At 37.3% G+C, this 7,744-nt stretch overlaps 1 non-coding gene across 1 annotated transcript; it reads left to right on the plus strand.

The window, feature by feature from the left end:
• The first annotated feature begins 7,017 nt into the window (after positions 1 to 7,017).
• On the plus strand, positions 7,018 to 7,179 carry LOC142873083 (U1 spliceosomal RNA). Its single transcript, XR_012921151.1, has one exon. It is a non-coding gene; the product is annotated as a U1 spliceosomal RNA (small nuclear RNA).
• Positions 7,180 to 7,744: the final 565 nt, after the last annotated feature.

The raw sequence follows: 7,744 nt of genomic DNA on the forward strand, positions 1-7,744 counted from the left end.
GGGAGCAGATCTAAAAGCCTGCTGTCATAGCTTTGTGTTGAAGGAGTGAATACCATAAGGAATTCCTAAAGCACTCCCTACCCACACCCTCCTAAAGATGGTCTGTGGTCTGCCCAGTCAGCATGGTCTGCCTTTTGGCCGGCAGTACTCAGACAGTGAGAAGGACCCATATATGGATCTCTTTCCATCCTGTACAAACCATCAGTGAAAATAAACATGACTGAACTCAAGTTCACTTCATTGCACGTTTGTCTTCGCTTTGCCTGAAACTTAGAATCCTAACTCACTTGGCATTTCAACCAGACTCCAACTTCTGCCTAGCTGGCTAGCTTCCAATGATAATTCAACGTCTTGTGGTGTGACAACAACAATTTAGCTTCTGTAGTAAAATGGAAGGTAATAATTAGAGTGGGAGGGGACAGGGCAGTGATTATCCTGTGGCATTACAGAAACTTTTCTAGCCCCATTTGACCAATTTTAATCTTGATTTTTTTTTCCTTTACAGGTCCTCTATTTTTTCTGGTTATGTGAAAAATAAACGTTATGAGAAAACGCACAGGATTTATATGCTCTGCGAACTAGAGTTGTACTAGAGATTTATGTGGAATCCATCTACATGTGGAATCTTGGGACAAGATCATTAATAAACAGTCCCGACAGAACTAAATATACCAGCCATTCAGAGACAAGGCCAGAGAAAGGTCATAATCAGATAACTGTGGCTCGTTTAAATATGGGACCCCAGCTTCAGGAAGAGCTATAGCAAATGCTTTAGAAAAAGAGTCCCAAGGATGTCAGCTACTTGGCAAACATATCTGAACAAGAAGCCTGCACCCCACTCCACACACACAGGGGGATGACATTTCCCAGAGACTACTGCCACAGGGGGCTTAGTCTCAGTTCTCACTTGGAGAGTTCAAAGTGAATATGGGTGAATGCTCCTTGGAAATTCAGTGGCATGGAACATTGCATCAAGTTAAGTAACCACGTAATAGTAATGGCCTTAAGTGAATTGGGTCTGAGAAAGTCACGATTCCCCAGTGAAGTCCAGTCACCATGGGGCAGGACTGCGCTATATGGGTGGGCACAGGAGCAATGAAAGGCACCAGCAAAGTTAGAGATAGTAAGTCAGCAGAAAGTCCCAGGAAAACATTCCTGGACGTCACAGAATAGCAGCAGGGCCAGAGGCAATGAGGAGCATGTCTGAGCAGAGCTAAGCAGAACTACAGTAGCTTCAGAAGATGCAACAGCAAGGACCCATGAGGGCATCAGCACTGAAGAGAAGTGGAAGAGAACTCCATTTGTCTGCAGTGAGGGGGTCCCAGACCCGCATGTGTGTGCCTGAGTGCACATTGCGTGTCTGGGGGTAGAGGGAGTGTGCAGAACATTTATCCCCCCTCTCATTTCAACAGAGACACTGAGAAGGATGAGGCCATCCTAAAGCAGAAGCATGAGCCTGTGCATCAAGCTCTGAGAAAGTTACTAAGGGAAGAATGTTGGCTCTGCTTTGTCAGAGTGCATGCTCACTTCCTCGCCATCTTGAGCCTGAACTACTGTAGAATAAAATACTCAGCAAATGATGGAAAATATTTTGCTCAGCAATAAGGGGATATGCCTGCTCTGATCATGTCTGGCCACAGAGGAAATGTCCAAGAAACTAAGGGGAAAGAGCCTGCTTATAAGGGAGAGGGGAGATCCTTCATTTGGCTAAACCAGAATTGCTAAGATAGACATTTTTGAATTCTTAAATCTCAGTGGCTTTTCTATTCTTGCCTCAGTTAGGTCTTTTCTTGCTGCAAAGGACAAAGAGAGACTCCTATCACATTTTCATTGGGAGGGTATAGGGTAAGATAAATAAAGGCAACAGATTTAGAGCTGAGTCTCACAGAGAAATAGATGCACTTACAATTGGAAACCAAGCCTTCTAGAAAACGAGAGCATCATTAAAGATCCACCCAGTTCCAGCAACCTGGAGGTCCAGTGATCTATTTAGCAGTTGTCAATCGCTGCTGCTCCATGCCCTTCCTTTCCAGCATTCACCCACTTGCTGGTCAGTACACATGAGCTGATTTCTACTGACCTTGTAGCTTCTGCTTCCTGTGGCTTCCACATTCTCTTCTGTTTATCACTTGCTGTTCCCTTCTAGAGTATACTGTTCAAACTTTCCAAAATGCAGATCTGAACACTCAATGGGAAAGTTTAGAACTATCAGCAACTAATCCTGCCCATTCGGTGGGGGCCAGCCAGGGCAGCAGGGTTACAGCCTTGTTATCACTGTTTGTAGTTGCCTGCTGGGTCAGTAGGGACCGGGCATCTCAGGCACTCAGTGTTATGGCTTTCCAAAAGAAAGACAGTAGGATGCATGGGAATATGATATTGCAGAAAATAAGTAGATGAATGTCACTTGCTCAGAAAATACTATTAAATTAAGAGGTGCCATATTTCTATGAGGAAGAAAAACTACTTTTATAAAACATACATACATGTACACAAACACTTGATAACAAAAGGTGATATTCCAAGGATCCTGGTGTGGATAGAACCGCTGCACACATCAGAGAGGAGAAATTTCCTGTTTCCTTCTAAGATGGAGGAGATGAATCACATTTAATGATTTATGTATGTTGAACCATACTTTCATACCTAGGATGAAGACCACTTAGTCATGGTGGATTATTTTTTTTGATGCACTATCAAATTTTGTTTGCTAGTATTTTACCAAGGATTTCTGCATCTATATTCACGAGGGATATTGATCTATAGTTTTCTTTTTGTGTTGTTGTGTGCTTTCCTGGCTTTGGTATCAAGGTGATACTGGCTTCATGGAATGAGTTGGGGAGGATTCCCTCCTTCCAAATGTTATGGAAAATTTTCTACAGTAGGAGTACCAGCTCTTCTTTGTAGGTCTGGTAGAATTTGGCTGTGAATCCTTCTGGTCTAGGGCTTTCTTTGGTGAGAAGAATTTTTATTACTGTTTCAATCTCACTGCTTATTATTGGTCTGTTCAGGAGTTCTATCTCTTCGTGCTTGAGTCTTGGTATGTTGTGTGTTCCCAGGAATTTGTCCATTTCCTCAATGTTTTCTAATTTATGTGCATAGAGATTTTCATAGTATTCATGAATGATATTTTATATATCTGGGTATCACTTATAATGTCTCTTTTTTCATTTCTGATTGATCCTATTTGGGTCCCTTCTATTCTATTCCTGGTTAATCTAACAAGACGTCTACCAATTTTGTGTATCTTTTCAAAGAACCAACTTTTTGTTTGGTTTAGCCATTGTATTTTTCCCCATTTCATTTAGTTCTTCTCTGACTTTAGTTATTACTTTTCTACTTTTGGTTTTGGGTTTGGTTTACTCTTCCATTTCCTTGAGATGTGTCATATAAAGACCATATGAACATCTCAATAGATGCAAAAGAAGGCATTCAACAAACTACAGCATACTTTCATGATAAAAACCTTCAACAAACTAGCCATAGACAGAACACATGTCAAAGTTATAAAAGCCATATATGAAAAACCCACAGCCAACATCATACTGAATGGGGAAAAGTTGAAATCATTTCCAGGTAGAACTGAAACCAGACAAGGTTGCCATCTATCATGGCTTCTATTCAATATAGTGCTGGAAGTCCTAGCCAGACCAGTCAGACAAGAGAAGCAAATGAAGGGCATCCAAATGGGGACAGAAGAGGTCAAACTATCTCTCTTTGCTGATGATATGATCTTATAGCTAGAAAACACCAAAGATTCTGCCATGAGACTACTGGAATTGATAAACAAAGTCAGCAAAGTCTCAGGTTACAAAATCAGTGTACAGAAATCAGTAGCATTCCTATATGCCAACAACAGTCAAACTGAGAGCCAAATCAAAGACTCAATACCCTTCACAATAGCAACAAAGAAAATAAAATACCTAGGAATATATTTAACTAAGAAGATGAAAGACCTCTACAGTGAGAAATATGAAACACTGAGGAAGGAAATAGCAGAGGATGTAAATAGGTGGAAAACCATACCATACTCATGGGTTGGCAGAATCAACATTGTTAAACTATCTATACTACCCAAAGTGATCTACAGATTCAATGCAATTCCTATTAAAATACCAACATCATTTTTCACAGACATATAAAAAGTAATTCTATTCTTTTTATGGAACCAGAGAAGACCCTATATAGAAAAAGCAATCTTAAGCAAAAAGAACAAATTGGGAGGCATCAGTTTAGCAGACTTCAAGCTATATACTAGGCTATAGCAACTAAAACAGTATTACACTGGCACAAGAACAGAGACATAGACCAATGGAATGGAACAGAACAGAGAATCCAGATATAAAACCATACTCACATAGCCATCTACTCTTTGAAAAAGCAGACAAAAACATACACTGGGAAAAACAATGCCAGGAAGAAGAAAGAAGAGATGACACAAATAAAACTGGCATTTCTTCAGGCTAAGGAGGGATGGGTGCACTGTATCTTGTCTCTCACAATGAATGAAGCTATAAAAGCTGGACCAGCCATGAGTTTAACTTTTTCTTTTCCATACAGCATTTCACAATCTGATCTCAACACAATTCAAAACTTGAAAGGGAGTACTAGAGTACAAAGAGGACTCCAGGAGAAGCCCTCTTGTTCTGCTCTGAGGAGTGGAAAAAGAACTTCTAACTCTTGGAGGAAGAAACCATATTTTTCTGTTAAGTTTTCTTTTATGACACTGGCTGTAGCAACAGCAGGGGCAATGGAGGTCGATAGACCCTAAGTTTCTAAAAGAGAGGAACCTTCCTCTGTGATCAGAAGAATTGTGGTTCCAAGAGAATCAGGCAAATTCATTGCTATTTCTCTCTTTCTGTCCTCCTGCTGTTTAGCTCTGCACATAGCTACAATCATAGGAAATGTATATCAAAATGATGAAACTATAGTTCTGGACTTGGGGCAGGAAGACTAAAAAAGGGAGCTCCAGGGAAGTAGAAAGTCCCAGGTATAAAATGGAGATGGAGGACCTCAGAAACATGGCCTCATGAATTGCTGATGAACTTCTGGGCTCACCCTGGAGTTGTATGTGTGTGGATCTATTGTGAAACTGTTTACCAAATACTTTGAGAACTGCACTAAGGAATATGCCAGCACACAGGTCTCAGATTAGCCAATGAGTGGTGCACATGGAAAAAACTTGATTTTGTCTTTTAAAGCAGAGTAGACATTAAAACTGCAATCCACAGAAGGCTAGTAATAGCTTGCAGCCTAAACCAAATAAGGTTGTTTTCTGGCAAAAAAAAAAAAAATAACATTCTCTATAGGATTTAAATAAAGCCCAGAGTATCAGAATGTAATATTCAAAGTTTGCAGTACACAATTCAAACTTACTCATCATAAAAACTATCAGAAAAAACTTACTCATGTGGTAAAGGACAATCAACAGACTCTGATACAGAAAGGACACAGATGTTGGTATTATCTAACAAAGATTTCAAATAGCTATTATAAAAATGCTCAAGGAAGTAATGAAATGAATGGAAAGATAAAAGTCTCAGCAAAGAAATAAAAGATATAAAGAAGAACCAAAGAAAATAGTAGAACTGAAAAATATAATAACCAAAATGAAAAACTCAATGAATGTCCAATACCAGAATGGAGATGGCAGAATAAAAAATTAGTGAATTTGAAGCTAGATCAATAGAAATTATCCAGTCTAAATATTACAGAGGAAAAAATAAAGATTGGGGAGGCAAGGAGATGAACAGAGTCCCAGGAAGCTGCAGGAAAATACCAAAAAGTCTACTTTTGTAACAAAGGAGTTTCAGGAGAAGAGAAAAAGCACAGTGCAATACATATATATTTAAAGAAACAGAACTTAAAACCTCCCAAATTTGTCAAAAGATATAAATGCAGAGATTAAAGAAGTTGAATGAACTCCAAATAGGATAAATGACACACACACAAATCATTCCCAGATATAACACAATTAAATCAAGGAAAACAAAGAAAATATCTTGAAAATAGCTCCAAAATGATATGCTACTGATAGGATAAATTTTGAAAAACTGATTTTTTATAATAAACCATTTTTTCCAGAAGGAATTAAGATAACATTTTTAAACTGTTTAAAGAACATAACAAATTTCTACATTCAGAAAAAAATAGCTTTCAGAAATCAAGTAAAACAAAGATATCCTCAGATAAGAAAAACTACGAAAATTCATTTCCAGCAAATTTGTTATAAAAAATTACTAAAGGAACTCCATCAAACAGAAAAGAAGTTATACCAGAATGTCAGTAATGAAGGAAGAGGAACAGAAATAGTAAATATTTAGGTAAATATGACTGACTATACTTTTCTTCTAAGAGTCTTTAAAATGCATTTTAATTATAAGAGCAAAAATTATTATATTATCTGACAAAATTTTCAATATATGTAAATATATTAAATAATATATAACTAAAATATAATATGAGAAGGATACAGGGACCTATATGGTTGTCAAAATTTCTACATTCCTCTCGAAGCAGTGAAAATTGCTTCTAAGCAGACCCTTCAAAGTTAGATACATACATTGTAATTCCTATAATAACCATTAAAAATTATGCAAAGAAATAAATTAAAAATATAAATAAATTTTAAAATGGAGTACTAAAAATGTTGAAAAGTAATTCAAAACAAGGCAGGAAAAGAGAACTAAGCAATGAAAAAGAAAAGGAGCAAACAGAAAATAAATATTAAAATAGTAGACATAAATCCAAACATAATCATATTAAATATAAATGGTTAAAACACATCATTTAAAAGATACATTATCACAATGACTATACACTTTCTACAAGAAACTCACTTGAACTATGGTGATACAGATAGGTTAAAAGTTAAATTCTGGAGAAAGGTATACCAGGCAAACGCCAACCAAAAAAACATGGGAGTAACTATATTAATATCAGACAAATTAAACTTCAGAACAATGAAAATTACCAGGAATAAAGAGGGACATTACATATTTATAAAAAGGTCAATTTACCATCCTTACCTGGCAGGGGAGATACCATGATCACGAAGGTGTTTTTTCCAGAGTAAGGCTTATCCATTGCACTTCTGATGTGCTAACCCCTGTGATTTCCCCAAATGTGGGAAACTCAACTGCATAATTTGTGGTAGTGGGGGACTGCATTTGCTCTTTTGTCTAAAAAAAGGGGGGGGGGTCAATTTACCAAGAAGACATCAAAATCCTAAACATGTATGTACCTAACAAGAGAGCTTTTTAAAAATGAAACAAAATCTAGAAGAACTGAAAAGATAAATAGAAAAACTCACAATTACTGTCGGAGACTTCAACTCTTTCAGTAATTGATGGAACTGGTAGGCAGAAAATCAACAAGGATATGGAAGATAAGAAAAACATCACCAACCAGCTGGATTTATTTGATGTTTATAGAACACTTCACCCAACAACAGAATATCCATTCTTTCAAATTGTGTATGTAATATTTACCAAGACCCTGTACTGAGCATTTACCAAGGCTTTCATATTTCACCATCATAACAAACCCAGAAGGCAAATATTCTCATTATAATCACTTTACAAATGAGGAAACTGAGGCTCAAGAGGCTAACTTACCCAAAGTCACCCAAATCCATTGTCAAGGCTAGTTTAGCTGCTCAGTAAAATAATGGCTAAATGATTAAAACACTAAATAAACAAACAATGCATGAATGGGGAAGTGAATGGATGGTTGCACTGGTAGATGA

This window comes from Microcebus murinus, chromosome 9, assembly GCF_040939455.1.
Source record: "Microcebus murinus isolate Inina chromosome 9, M.murinus_Inina_mat1.0, whole genome shotgun sequence".
Lineage (NCBI taxonomy): Eukaryota > Metazoa > Chordata > Mammalia > Primates > Cheirogaleidae > Microcebus > Microcebus murinus.